The sequence below is a fragment of the Pinus tabuliformis genome, chromosome 9 (assembly GCF_031772625.1).
Source record: "Pinus tabuliformis cultivar Carrire ecotype Pingquan chromosome 9, CPIR1, whole genome shotgun sequence".
In the NCBI taxonomy this organism is placed as follows: domain Eukaryota; kingdom Viridiplantae; phylum Streptophyta; class Pinopsida; order Pinales; family Pinaceae; genus Pinus; species Pinus tabuliformis.
This window is the reverse complement of record NC_142307.1, coordinates 763188073-763204735: the sequence shown is the minus strand read 5'-3', so window position 1 is coordinate 763204735 and position 16663 is coordinate 763188073.

The window sequence follows — 16663 nt, the reverse complement described above, 5'->3', positions numbered from 1 at the left end:
GTGGGACGAACTGAGAATCCCATAACACCTTATGATAAACATGGATAGGTAATGGGTCCTGAGTAGTCCATTTCCAATCCATAGTGGGAAATTTAGACACATAACAAATAGAATCCATAACATATGCGGACAGATAGAAAGGAGGATAGATCGTTTGAGACAAGGATCTTTTAGACCGGTAATTGATAATAGCCATGTATAGATTATCAGAAAAGATCTTGGCCCAATCCATAATAATGGCATTTGTGGCAGCATCTATTAGTGGTAGCCATTCAGACGAAAACTTATTGATATCCAGCATCCCAAATAATCTACAAAGCATGGCCGCAGCAAAACAATACGGAGAGGTGAGGGAACCAGTGCTGTACATACCGTTTTTGTCTTTTTTGAGCGGCTCCTCTTTTCTGGACCAATCTTTGGTGGTCTCTGCTAGGTTTGGGTTCTCTACCAAAAATTTCTTAACGAATTGTGCATTGTAAGTCGCCTGCGGTTCAGGAAGATGATACATAAGCTTTAAATCTTGCACAACGAATGATCCGATGAGCCCATGTCCTTGAACCTTGAATTATCTATTCTTCATCTCTGCATTGTCAAGTATCCACTTGATCATATCCGTATATGGTAGAATTTTGGGCCTTGCTGCTATCCGGTGAAGAAATGAACATACTAGCTCCTCTAAGGATGCCTCGGAAGAGCGTTGTGAGCCCGCGATAGCAGCAACCTTCATTATTCTGGGATTCTCTTCTTCAAGCAGTCTGTACATGCTTTCCCATGTCGATATCCCTGCGTCTTTGTTACAGGCTGTGTCTGTATACAAAGGCGCCATCTCCTTCGTCTTTTCCTTCGCCTCAGAGCCTTGAGCTTTATTTTTCTTTCCCATTTCTTCCTGCGTTTGGCTTTGAATCGTCTTTAGCTCTTCGTTCCTGCAGCTCACGAGTGAAATGGAAATGACTGATCAAGAAAGGTGATGGGAGAGTTTTAAATGCAACATATATATCAAATATGCCACCTTACGTGAAGTAATACTTTACAAAAGCACGCGTCTTCATTTCATTTAATAGCTGACAACTAATTCCTTTACTATCATTAAAAGCGCATGATCTTGAGTCAGATTATGGTAAGTGGCTTTTCTTTGAATGGCATGCCCGAAGGATTTGTGATGAAGTGATTTATGATTTGCTTACGTAACATTGCAGATCGCGTCATCGCAAATCGTACCATCGCAGATCGCGCGAATACAATATTGCAGCGATCGCAACATCGCAGGTCGCAGAAGTTTAATGTTTGCCGAATCTTGTCAGCTCATTTCTGCGATATGTGATCTTGTGATCGGTGTTATCGCAGATCAGTAAATCTTGAAGCTTTTTCCTTATGAGTATTACTTTATTGCGATGCGATATTATGCTTAACACGAGAGTCTTGCGCATACCGATATTATAGAGAAATGGAGGCATTTCCTATCTTTTTTTTTTGCAACGTGGCTTTTAAAGATATTTCCCTTATCATAGACTTAGGTTAAAAATATTCAAAAGACCTTTCTAAGCTTACGATGGTAACCTTATTTTGAAAAAAGGAAACTCTTGCTTTTTTCCTAAAATTTAACTAAGGGTCCCTATTCATTTAGTATTTTGGACAACACTTAAATGAACAAAGGGGGGGTGTTGCTGGCCACAACACACCCCAATGAAATGGGGAGTGATATTCCATGGAGCCTTCTTACCTCAGAGGTTAGAGCATCGCACTTGTAATGTGATGGTCATCAGTTTGATCCCGATAGCTGGCACTTTTCCATTCCTCTCATTTCCATAATCCAGAAAGTTTTATTAGGATCAAGATGGAATGGAGAATATTCTTACAATCATGCATCGGGTCCGTCATGCCCTGATCATTTACTCCCAACTAGGAACGGGATGAATGAAATTATTGGAGCTATTAGGATCAATAACAAATTGGAGAAAGATCTTCGTTTTCCATATAAAAGAATTCCAGTAGTACTCCTACGGGTTATACTATTTTTTCTTCTTTCTATCACTATTTGTTAATTGAATAAGGAGTTTCTATGTATCGGGACATCTACCAATATCAATGATCGAAGATTCAAGAATTAAAACAATTCAATGTTTAACTTGTCTGTCCGAAGGAACTATGGATGAACATTCTCACCGATTAAAGAATTTCTACCAATTCTTCAGATTCAGTTTGAATTCAATCAGAGAGGACTGATTGGTCGAGACCATACCTTTTTTTCAGATGGAACATAAATAAGGATCAGGATATTTATAATTTGATTAAGAATGTCACAAGTATTATTGATCAGAGTCTATTATGAACCAATGGAATTATAGACCAGTTCATGTAATTCCTAGATCCATTGAAATACAATTATTTCAATCCGATTAGGTATGTGGATAAGGTCACCCTTTTTTTAGTGAATGCGATCATGAGTCAGAATATTGGAAATTCTTGCGCACATTGCTATGAAACCAGCTCAAGAAAAAGATAGAAAAGATAGATCAACGCCTTAGAATCCAGCCTCTTCGAGGGGGCCACCTTGTTTACATTACATAAATGAACAATTCTTGGATGATTGAAATGACAAGACCTCCTTTCTATATATAGGAGTCTAAGGAGTCACAATATAACCCAGCCGACCTAACAATAATAATATAAAGCCACAAAAATAACAATAGAGGGATTCTATGGGGCACAGTAATAACAATATGGGGATAATAGGGGCACAATAATATTAATAAGGGGTACAACTACAATAGTAATGGGGTAATCACTAGTATTATAGGGACTCAACATGCCCCTCTCCTTCAAAAAAGTGTTTTCCTCAACACTTGAGAAGTTTTGGATGCTTCTGTATAAAATTCTCATCCTCCCATGTGGAATCTTCAGCGGATAAGTTCTTCCACTTGATAAGATACTCTGAAATTGATCGATTTCGTAGCTGTCGAGTTCTTGTTTCTGTGTCTGCTTCCGGTTCCAATATAATTTTTCTTTCCTCGTCAAGTTCTGGAAATATTGTTTGAATTGGCATCTTGTCGCCTATAACCTTCTTTAAACATGAAACATGGAAAACTGGGTGCAATCGAGAAGCTGCAGGAAGCTCCAATTTGTATGCCATAGTACCAATCTTTTGCAACACCTTGTATGGACCATAATACGCTGGTGATAATTTATTATCCTTCTTAGCTTGCTTGAGGGACATTTGCTTATATGGTTGTAAATGTAGGAATACCCAATCACCTACATCAAAACTTCTTTCGCTACGATGTTGATCTGCCTGTTGTTTCATTCTATTCTGTGCCAACACGAGGTTATCCTTTAAGAGTTGGAGGACTTGTTGTTGATGTTCAATGTGATGTTCCACTGCTTGAACCTTAGAATTTTCACTTAAATATGATGTTATGGATGGTGGCTGATACCCATAAAGTGCCATAAATGGGGTCATTTTTGTTGCTGTATCGAAGGAAGTGTTATACCACCATTCAGCCAGAGGAAACAATTTGACCCATTGTGTCTATTTATCAGATACAAAGCAACGAAGATATCCTTCCAAACATTTGTTTACTATCTCAGTTTGCCCATCCAATTGAGGATGATAAGATGAGCTATGAGCTAACTGAGTACCAAGACAAGAAAATAATTCTCTCCAAAAATTTCCAGTGAAAATGGGATCTCCGTCACTTACAATAATCTTTGGGTTTCCATGTAGCTTTTGAATTGTTTCCATACATGCAGTAGAAACTGTACTAGCTTTAAATGGATGTGATAATGCACAAAAGTGTGCATACTTGGTAAGTCTGTCAACTACCACCATGATGACACTCTTTCCCTCAGACTTGGGTAAAGCTGTGATAAAATCCATTGAAACCTCCTCCCAACGTTGGCTTGGAATGGATAAAGGTTGTAATAGACCCGATGTCTTAATTGTTTCAACTTTACTTTGTTGGAAAACCAAACATTCTGCCACAAACTTTTGAATATCTGATTTAAGGCCATCCCAAAAAAATTCCTTCTTAACCCTGTGGTAAGTTTCTAAAAATCCTGAGTGCCCTCCTAAGGGAGAAGTGTGCAATTCCATAAGAATCTTTTGTTTTAGCTAGGAATTCTTACAGAGGTATAAGCGATCTTTGTACCATAACGAATCATTTTGCTAGCTAAATGTATCAGACATACTGGAATCTTGTTGTAACTTTTGAATAAGTGCCCACATGTCTTCATCATTCTTCAATTCCTCCCTTGCTTCATTTATCCAATCTGGTTGGATAATAGAAATGGCGCACAACAATGCATCCACATCCTCATCCTTTCTTGAGAGTGCATCTGCCACCACATTTTGCTTCCCTCTTTTGTAGATGATTTCAAAGTCATAAGCCAACATCTTTGTGACCCACTTTTGTTTCTCTTCAGAGGATAATATTTGTTCTAAAAGGTATTTAAGGCTATCATGATCCGTTTTTACCTTGAAGTGTCTTCCCATTAGGTAGGGTCGCCATTTCTTAAGTGCATGGAGTATTGCCAACATTTCCTTCTCATAAATAGCTTTGTGTAAAAACTTTCCATTGATTGGACGACTTTCAAAAGCAATGGGTCTTTCATCTTGCATTAAACAGCACCAATTCCATTTCTTGAAGCATCACATTCCACAATAACGGTTTTTGTGAAGTCCGGTGTAGCTAAGACCGATGCTTGGCACATTGCCTCTTTAAGATGTTTGAATGCCTTTGTTGCTTCTAGAGTCCATGAAAATGCATATTTCTTCAATAATGTTGTTAGAGGTGCTGCTATTCTCCCATAATTCTTAACAAACTTGCGATAATACCCTGTCAACCCGAGAAATCCTCGCAGATGTTTTATGGATGTGGGAATTTTCCTTTCCTTAATGGCTTTAATTTTTCTAGGGTCTACCTTAACACCTTCATGAGATACAATATGACCCAGATATTCCACCTCTTGTACTCCAAAGAAACATTTGGATCTTTTTGCATATAATTGTTTCTCCTCCAATAGTTGTAGCACCCTATTAACATGTTCAACATGATCCTTCGAAGACTTGCTGTAGATTAGTATATCATCATAAAATACTAACATAAATTTTCTAAGGAATCATTTGAAAATTGAATTCATCAAACCTTGAAATGTTGAAGGTGCATTGGTAAGGACAAAAGGCATGACCAAAAATTCATAATGATCCTCATGAGTTCTAAATGTTGTTTTCAGAATGTCTTCAATCTTCATTCTGATTTGATGATATCCTGAATGAAGATCCAACTTGGTGAAGTAAATTGATCCATGCAATTCATCTAGTAATTCGTCAATGACAGGAATGGGAAACTTATCTTTAATAGTGAGCCTGTTGAGCTCCCTATAATCCGGACACATGCACCATGATCCATCCTTCTTGTGCACCAATATGACTGGAGCAGAGAAAGAACTTTGACTTGGTTTAATTATACCAGCCTCTAGCATTTTTGCAACCATACGTTCAATTTCACTCTTTTGGGCATAGGGATATTTGTACGGCTTGATGTTTGGAGGAACACTTCCTGGAACCAGATGAATAGCATGATCATGATCATGAATAGGTGGGAGACCTTTGGGAGTCTCAAATAACTTGGAATGATTGTCCAAGACCTTTTGGAGATCTAGAGAAATAGATGATTCCACTCTGGACACATCTAGTGAGCATAATTGTTCAATTACACCTCTTTGTTCCTTTTTTAGAAGCTTTTTCATATCGTTACAACTGATTATCTTTCCCGGTTTCCCTACAATACCCCTTAATTCAACTTCCTTTCCTTCCATATAAAATTTCATGAAAAGTTCTTGAAAATTAAAAGCTATTGTACGCAAGGATTGCATCCATTGGACTCCTAGTACAACATCAGCACCTCCCATTGGAATTGAAAACATTGGGCTAGTGAATACATATTCTCCCATGCATAGCTTGATAGTATGGCACTTTCCCAAGCAATTTATTGTTCCTCCATTTGCAACCATCACTTGACACTCTGGTGCTGGATATAAGAAGTAATTCAATTCTCTTGCTACCTTACAATGAATAAAATTGTGGGTACTTCCTGAATCAATCAACACTATTACCTTTTTCTTCTTGATTTGTCCTTCTATCTTGATGGTTTGAGGAGTGGTAATTTCTGCCAATGCATTACAAGATATGGTCGGATTCATTTCTTCTTTATCTAGGCTTTGTTCCTAGAGTATATCCTCTTCTTTTGACCTTTCTTTCTCCTTTTCTTCTTCCTCTTCACAATCTATGTAGAATAATTTTTTCTTAGCATACTTATGGCCTTTAGTGTATTTGCTATCACAACTGTAACAAAGCCCTTTTGCTCTTTTTTCTTCCAATCGTTGTGGTGTCAACCTTATAGGTTGTGGAAGACTAGCGGCAACAACACTTCTGTCTTTATAGTCGTTAGTGGTATGCTTCCTGGTTGCCATAATTTTGCTTTCCATTTTTCTTGCTAACCTGAATGCCTTCTCTAATGAATCAGGTTCCCAAAAGGCGAACATCATGTTGGATATTATCCTTTAAAGACCCTATGAACACATCAATCCTATTATTGAACCCTTTTGTTTGAGACTTATCAATTGGCTAAAAGAAGTGTTGCTTTTTGTATCCTCATAATGTGCTATCAATTCTTCTGTAAAAATTGCCCAAGAGATAAATTGTTTATGAGAGCAAAGCCATTGATACCATACAAACTGATTTAGTTCCAAATATAAAGTTGCAATACATAGCTTTTGTGTGTTTTGCACATTATTGAGATCGAAAAATTGCTCCATCTGTAATATCCATGTTGCGGGATCATTGCCATCAAACTTCCTCATATCGATTTTTGGAATATGGTGGGTCTTTGATCCAACATTAGATTCTATGGAATCATGATTAACATTTATTTTGTTCTCATCATGAGTTTCCTTTACTACCCTTTCACCATTAGTGACCCTTTGTTGTAGCAACTTATTCATATTTATCTTCAATTCTTCCATGTCTGTCTTCAAATCTATCTTCAAATCATCCATCTTAGCTTCCACCTCATTCATCTTAGCTTCTACACCTTTCCTTAAACAATCCATATTAGCTTCTACGCCTTTCTTTAAACCATCCATATTAGATTTTGTTCCTTTTTGTGCAAGGGACAGTTGTTGCACTTGGTCTTGTAATTTTGATATATCATGTTGCATTTCTTCCTCTTCTTCATGAGTCATGCTAGAGCTTTCAAGTTCCTTACTAGATGTTTGCATTTTCTTTCCTCAGGGCATCAGTTGCCGATAATAATTCTCTACTATGCCCTTTGAATTCCTTCAAAATAAATTTTCAAACCAATCTTAAGCAAAAATTTAAGAAAATCTACACACCTTTTTTCACTTTGTAGGAGCTCGATAGTGCCTCTGATGTATCTCTCTACTTTCCAACCAACTAGATCTAAATTTGTGACCTACAGTAGCCCTCTGTGTCCTCTTTCCAATTCCACAAGTCTAACCCAAATTGGATTCTCCAAGGAAGAGTTATGCGAAATCTCCCACAGTGACTTGATTATAGACTAGTTCAGTAGAGAAAACTTGTACGACGTGCCACGAGTCACTGTTTCGACCTTTGGATCTGAAAAATGAATACAAGAAACTACAATTCGTCCTCTTTCTGTACCTTCCTACAAAATTTCAATCTGATCCCGAGAGAGAAAGTTATGACGCTTTTCCTCGAGTCACCTGTTTGGAATGTAATTCAGGAGTCTGCAAAAAGACCAACTTCCTGAGATCATATCTCCGCAAATATAGCGCGAACAACTCTGAAATTCAGACCCGAGGTTCAACACGATTTCTTCTCAAATGGTATTTTTATTGGAACTTCTGAAATGTCGCAGAAAAAAGTTATAGCAAAAATGCCATGATGACCTATTTGGAGCAGCGAAACCCTAGAATCGAAAGCTCTGATACCAAATGTTATGAAACCAGCTCAAGAAAAAGATAGAAAAGATAGATACCGCCTTAGAATTCAGCCACTTCGAGGGGGCAACCTCCTTTACATTACATAAATGAACAATTCTTGGATGATTCAAATGACAACATCTCCTTTCTATATATAGGAGTCTAAGGAGTCACAATATAACCCAGATGAGCTAACAATAATAATATAAAGCCACAAAAATAAAAATAGAGGGATTATATGGGGCACAGTAATAACAATATGGGGATAATAGGGGCACAATAATATTAATAAAGGGTAAAACTACAATAGTAATGGGGTAATCACTAGTCTTATAGGGACCCAACACACATAATGAATCCACCTAGATATCTTTTTCATCTAATGAGTATGATGAGAAGTATAATTCTATTCCTGATCTTATAATAGAAGATCATTAGATAATGGAAAATAACAAACTAAATATAACTTTTGTATCTTCTCTTGCATGGGCCCATGAACACACGCCTTTAGCTAATTTAGTTTGATGGAGAGACAAGCCAGTAGCCCTTTCCATTGTTCAAGCATGATTAGTTGGATTAGCTCACTTTTCCGTAGGTTATATATTCACTTATGTAGCTTTTTTAATTGCCTCTGCATCAGGTAAATTTGGTTTATTTTTTCTTCATCAATTTCTTTGTGGGGTATTTTCATTGTATCAATGACAATACCCCACATAGAAAAAGTAATCAACATAATATTACCTCATCTAAAATCTGATCTATATTTTGATTCCTGGTAGGTAATAGTACCAACTGAACTATTATGGCAGGAAAGACTCTCATTCAGAGAGAGAAGAAGAGACAAGCACTAGAATGAAAATATCATTTAATTCGTCAATCTTTGGAGGAAAAAAGCAAAGTGTCATCATTGGATGACAAACGGGAAATTCATAGAAAGTTGCAATCTTCACCACATAATAGTGCACCTACATGTCTCCATCGACGTTTTTCTTCGACTGGAAGGCCTAGAGCCAACGATCGAGACTTTGGATTCTCTGGACACATACTCTATGAGATGGGCCATGGATGTTTATTGCCCGTCAGGTTGATACGATCAAATCTGCTCATTGACAAGAATCAAGAATCATCTTATGTAATAGAGTTGATCTACTAAGCTATTGAGCAGTGGTGTAGCATCAGATCCTAAAGATGTGAAGTACTCCAGCCAGAGAGTACTCTCCAAAAATTCTACACAGAACTGAGATAGTTACCTTGCAAAAAGACTTTGATTTGGATAATCAATCTGAAGTATAGAAAGAGATATACTTCATCTTTTTGAGGGTATGAGAAAAGATAGAACCTGATCGTTGAATTGATTGGAAGTTAAATCAGAAACTCATGTCATTGACTTTTTTTGGTCCTTTGGTTAATATGAACTCCCAATGAATCATCTCCAATTCTTTAGAAACTTTGGTAGAGGACTAAAGAATAGTGGATTGAGCCGTATGAGGTAGGAAACTCTCAAGTACGTTTCTGAGGGAAGAAAACTTTTCCAAGTTTACCTATCGCGACCGAGGAGAACATGCCATTCGATAGGGAGATCCTAAAACTGTGGAGGCTTGGTTCGATCAAGCTGCTGAGTATTGGTAACAAGCTATAGCACTTGCTCTGCGCAATTACATCGAAGCACAAAATTAGTTAAATATTACACGACGCTTTGGAGAATGAGAGTTTCTATACAACTCTGAACTATAATGAAATCCACTATAACGAACGGGCCATAACCATTAAAATGGTTCGGTGTAAATGGAATAGATCGAGATCTATCTCGAGATTTATTGTATTTTTTATATTGATACTAAGATCTTATCCATTTGAACAACTCTGGGCAGGGTATTTGATTAGAGAGTCGTTGTTTAAAATGATCAAGGTTGTGGCTGTGTCGACAAGTTCGGCCCGATTCTCTTATCATATATTAAGATTCGATCAATCTAGACCATTTGAACTTATATCCTTCCTTCTCGTATTAGAAGGTATACAGTTTTCCAATCTGGAAAATTTTGTTATATTACATGCACAGTTACGATACAATCAAGTTCATTGTTATATTATTATGCAGGTTATGGGACAAAGATACAAATTTAAAGGCTCATCTACCGACAAAGATAGTGAACATGTGATGAATCAAATATAAATTTGATTGTTGTCTTTCAGTTAATTCATTTGAAAGTTTAGGTCAAGCGAATAGAATTGGTAGGCTTCAATCGACCCATGGAACGTATCAAATCTTTCCCATATAAGTTCGTTATGAGATGACCCCACTCATCTCACAATGATATAAAATCATTTCGGAAAGATCTATTGTCGAGTAGAGATCTGTTTTTAATTGGGCAGAAAGCAGCTTCTTTTGGGTCGTTGTCCATGTAATTTCTGGACAAGGGGTAATAGTATCTTTCTTTCGTCCCAACCCAACGAACTTCTTTATTCTATTGTTTGTTCCGGAGCGCATTCCATGAAATATGTGTATTCTATAAAATAGTGGGGTAGATTTTCTAGACTATGTCCGAAAGTGTCTCATAGTGATATGCCACTGGATGCCCGTGTTGAGTAAGAATTTCCCGAATAGCATAGTTAGAGGCATTTGTCTCGACCTCAAATGGTTGATGCAAGTCTGGTAATGCGAGCACTGGTGCCGAGAAGAGCCGATCTGTCAACTCTGTGAATGCCTTCTATTGAGATTCAGACCAAAAGAATTTTGCTTTTGCTCCTCCCTTGGTGATTTAACTCAAGGGCCAAGTGTGAAGCTACTGTAGAAGTTGGCAAGACCTAGAAAGTTGCGAAGCTCTGTTAGAGTGGTTGGGGAGGGCCGATACCAAATGACTTGGATCTTGGCTGGATCCACATGCACCCTATGTTCATCAATAATGTATCCCAGATACTAAACCTAGGTCATGCCAAAAGCTAATTTCTCCAAATTGGCACATAACTTGTGTTGTCGCAGTGTTTGGAGAACCTGTCGGATGTGGTGGAGGTGCTCTTCCCAACTCTGGCTGAAGATTAGGATGTCATCCAAGTATACCACTACAAATGAGTTGGTGAATGGCCACAATATGTCATACATTAGCCTCATGAAGTTTTCAAGAGCATTTGTCAATCCGAAAGGCATAACTAACCATTCGAAAAGGCCCTCCCTGGCTTTGAAGATAGTCTTCCACACATCAAAGGGTTCAATTGGTACCTGGTGATAGGCTAACTTCAAATTGATCTTGCCAAAATATTTCCCCCCTTAAGCTGGTCCAGGACATCATCAATCTATGGGATCAGGTACTAATTATAGACAATGATGTTGTTCAGCGCCCAATAGTCAATACAGAGTCTCCAAGTCCCATGACCTGTCTATAGTAGCTCTTAAATCTTCCGCTTGATTTCATCGTTCTCAAGAATGGAGCACTGACAGATTGGTCCAATGGGTAGCGGCACACTTGGGGTCATATTGATGGAGTGCTTGACCTGACAGTGCAAAGGAACCCCTACGGGTGAGGTGAATATGTCCTCGTACTCCTCCATGACCTTGTCCATCTATAGTTTTCATGTAGAGGGGAACTTTTTGGAGGTCATGGACACCATCTTCTTCTTTCCTCGAGGGTGTATCTTGCGGAAAATAAATTTCCCAGTTTTGGAAATGAGCTTAATTCATTATTTCTTCCACAAAGTATAATAGTCCTAATAATACATCACATACTTCAAGGGGAACAACATCACACAATACCTCATCCATAAAGGGCTTGATGTTGTATGGAAGGTGACACTACTGGCTCACGCGAAGATCCCTCCTTGGTGAAGCCACACGATGGTGTATGGTTGTGGATGTGTTGTGGTCGGCAAGCCCAGCCGCCTCACGACTTCTGCCGAAATGAGGTTATTTTGGGTCCCATGGTCACGATAGAAATGCCAAATCCCAGACCCCATCTACAATCTAATCCTATTCAAACTGATCTACATCGAATGCTTCTACAGAGGGTTTTTGGCCTCCTTGCAGGAGAGAAACAAAGTATATTAAGAAGAATAAAATCCCAATTCGATTCAAACTCCTAAAAGAGGTTTTTAAAGTGACCAAAGTTATTGTTGTAGCAACCCATTGCATGCAGTGTTTGTTACTGAGTCTCCTTTCAGGAGGTTAATACAGAATTAAACAACTATTTTCAAACCTTGTTGTCCCTTTTAAATATGGGTTTAATTTGCCCAAAATATATAGGAAAAAGTTGTTGTATCCATCAAATTTTGCATGAATTATATTCATTATCGCATACCCATGTTAGCTAAGTTGGAAGGTTTAGAATCCTTGTTAGTATTAATGAGGACAACAAATTGGAAACTTCAAAACTGAGATTGATATGTAGAGAGCATTTAAATCAATGGGCATATTATATCCCCATATTTCATTTGGACTAATATGAATGAAACCTAATCTGTGAATATATCACAACCTAGTTGCAGAGTATTTAAATAGCTTGTTAATTTTAATGGGCCCATTAATTTGAAACTCCATAATAATATTATTTTGCCCCTCCATTACCATATTATGATTCTAAGTCTTTTTTCTATCCTGTGTGACTTTGAAGTTCTATTGTACCTTCTATCCTTAAATTTTCACTCAACCAGAATGAGTTGTCTCTTTTTTATCTTATATAGAAACCATGTTGTAGGTTGTTCTTCCCCTTGCCTCAACCTTATCCCTCCCATTTCCTTCATACAACCTACCTACGTTATAATTGTCATCGTGTCTCTATTACTTCACTGATCTTCGATCTTCGATCCATCCATCCACGGGTACATCCATCCAGGGGTTAAATTTGATGGATACGCCTACTCATTAGGGAATTTTTTTATGACTATCTTATTTTTAAATTTCCCTTCACATGACTTTTAATATTTACATTTACTCATTTCATCTAAATTCTATAAATTATATTCATAATTTCTGTCACATGAAAATAATGAATGTAGATAGTCTCTATTACTTCACTCATCTTCGATCCATCCATCCATCGCTACATCCATCAAGGGGTTAAATTTGACGGGTCCGCTACCCATTAGGGGTTAAATTTGACAAGTCCCCCTACCCATTAGGGAATTATTTTTTTTCGATTTTATTTTTAAATTTCCCTTCACATGTATAAAAATTGAAAAACAAGAACAAACTACATACTTAGACTTTTTTCTAATTGATCTTCACATATTCAACAACCTCATCTAACATGGTTGGAATGTTTGTTTGCATTGGCATTAAGAACAGAAGTGAACATTTATAATTATTAATGATTTACAAATAGTAATAACTTAAAATTTCATAATTATTAATGATTTACAAATAGTAATAATCTTTGCAAACAGTGAGTTCGCTTATAGTTTAAATGTTTGTTTCCATGATTTGAAAATAGAAATAACTTTTGCAAATCTATAATTATTAACAATTTACAAATAGTAATAAATTTTGCGAAGAGTGAGTTCGCCTACAATATAAATTTTTGTTGGTGGCATTAAGAACAAAAGCAAAAATTTATAATTATTAATCATTTACAACTAGTAATAACTTTTTGCAAATTTATAATTATTAATGATTTACAAATAGTAATAACTTTTACAATTTAAATATTTGTTTCTATAGTTTACAAATAGTAATAGCTTTTGTGAACACTGAGTTACAATTTTAATGTTTATTTGATGCATTAAGAACATAAGTAAAAATTTATAATTATTAATGATATACAAATAGTGATAACATTTGCAATTTTATAATTATTAATGATTTACAATTAGTAATAACTTTTGCAAATAGTGAGTTCGCCTACAATTTAAATGTATGTTCCTCGCGTTAGAAACAAAAATAAAAACTAAATAACAATACAAATTTATAATTATTAATAATTTACAAATAGTAATAATTAACAATTTAGGCATAATACTTTGCGAACCTTATTCGTTTAGTAAGTAGGCACAAATTTGGTGGTTTTCTTACACACAATTGTTGGATTGCTTTCTATTTGATGTGGTGTGTACATATTTTCGTTTAGTGAGTAGATGCGGACATGGTGGTTTTCTTACATGCAATTGCTCGATTGCTTTCTATTGGATGTTGTGTGTGCATATTTTTGGACTTGCTAATATCTTTTTTACACATGTTAGGTGTTTATGTGAAGTTCTATTCGTGAATGCATCCATGAATTTAATTGATTTCATGTGCATCCATGAATTTAATTGATTTCATGTCTTTTTGTTGTTTTAAAAAAATAATTTACCCACAATTTAATGTATAACAATATTTTAGAAAATAATTTAATCACAATTTTATCATTATGTTGTTATATCATTATTATAACTTGATTGTAATATATTTTTTTTTATATTATAACTTCATTGCAATATAATGTAAATTTTTGGTACACCACTCTTATTATATATTAAATATCATATAATATTATTAAAATTTAATGATTATTTAACTAATATTAATTTTTTTATAAAATATTATTTGGCTCTTTGTAAGACAGAGAGCCAAATTCTATAGGTAATGTGTTATAAGAGCGAAGTGGGTTGAAGAAATTTCTCTTTATATATAGCAACCATTTCCATGAGAAAGTGGAAGGGTCAAATCTCTAGGAAAATAAATAGACAAAAATTCACTGATACACAAGTGATCAAAAATGAGAATTAAAAAACATGTAAATGTGAAAACTTATAGTTGGTCCTCATCAAAGATAAGGGAAGATATGAGCTCGCTGGTTTAATAGGTCATAATGGACCACCATTTCTTTGCCTGCAAACACCATCTCAAATCCCCCTATTCGATGAATTCCTCGTCAAAAATTCACCTTCTCGAACACGGGTTTTAGGGATCATCTAATCACCACATGTATGCAGAGATAATTTTCCCTTGTTAAATCTCTTGGATTGCGAGAAGCTTAAGTATTCTTCTGTTGAAGAGGAATGTAGAGAAATGGAGGAAAATTATGACAATAATATTCCATAGAGCAAATATTCCTCCTCTGTTGATCCTGCCAATCAATTGAAACCTCTATTATAAATAGTGTTACCTACCAATAAGTTTTACAGGAAAATATCTTGATTCCCTCGGTCGAATACGTGTGCAAAAAATCTTATGCGTTAAATCTGGTAATGTGTAATATTAAAATTTTATGTGTTCAGAAAATGTGACAAGTTACACATTTTAACCATGAAACATTGGATGGCAATGTACACATTTTTACCATGAAACTTTGGAGCCACCACAGAAGCTCTCAATTAGAAACCAATACACCAGGGGATAGTTAGAAACTGGAAAAAATATTGTAAAAGTGCACAAAAGATGTAATGAAAACTTTTACTCACTAGATGCCAAGTTCAGCAGAAACATGGAGCATTGTGCAGTGGGATCTATAGGATACACAATAAAAGGAGCCTCGTAGAAAAATACTGTAAAAATGTCTAAAATGTATAATGAAAACAACGCAATGTTTGGCAGAAAAATGGAGCGTTGTGTGGTCGGCTCTGTAGGATACACAACAAAAGGAGCATCCATGTAATCATATTAATCTTCGTATCAGGGTTATACCATTCATTACCTCGAAGGGAACCTTGGAGATCCAGAAACACTTCTTAATTTACGAGCTGCTGATTCTTATCTAGATTATAAATTCTGGAAATATTTCAAAATCTGATTTTAATGAAGAGCTCAAACAATCTACTTTTCTTTTTCTCCAGCACATTCTTAAATATTTCCAAATTATTCCCAAATTTACACTACACTTCTTCAATTTTTTTTTATTAAATAGCCAACAGCCAACCCGCGTTTCTTGCATAAGCAGGTAACTCTGTAATAGCTTTCAAAACACCCCATTGCCAACGAAGTGTCTGGACCATCTGCGATAACCTGATAGTGTATCTAAATAGTTATTAAATCCTTCCCCCTATCATTATTGAATCCGTATAAACACAGAAATAATTAACCCTATGCTTTCATCCTTTTGTCAGTAAATATGAAATCGTAAATCTAAATCAAATACATTTATATCAGATTATCTCCATGTTGCCATATCTAGAAAAATAATGAGATAAAAATGTGATTTCCTGACGTTTCTAATTTACAAGCTTGCAGAATTGCACGCAGATCATGGAACGTCTCAAACGAAAAATGATGAGCATTGATGGAGAAGAGCAAGAGCATATGCCTCTGGACAATCATTTTGTTGTCTCTAATCCTTCTCGGTCGATGAGTAAGAAGTTCAAGAGGACACAAAGTGTTGTTTCAGGAGCTTCCCAGGAGGAAGAACAGGTTTCCACTCAGACGGGCAAGAGGACACAAAGCATTGTTTCAGGAGCTTCCCTGGAGGAAGAACAGGTTTCTACTCAGAAGTTCAAGAGGCCGCAAAGTGTTGTTTCAGGAGCTTCCCAGCAGGCAGAACAACTTTCCACTCAGAATTCCAAGAGGACACAAAGTGTTGTTTCAAGAGCTTCCGAGGAGGAAGAACAACTTTCCACTCAGAGTACCACGGTGAGAAACCAGTGTTGCAGCCAAAGGCATTTCACATTATCAAGTCTCTTCCACATACATGGTAGAAATTTAATAATATTTCATAGAGAGTGGATTGCTTATTCTAATGCTTTGTTATAACTTCGAGCAGGCTTGTGCGTCAGAGGAAAGGAATAAGGCTGCTTCTAAGGATCT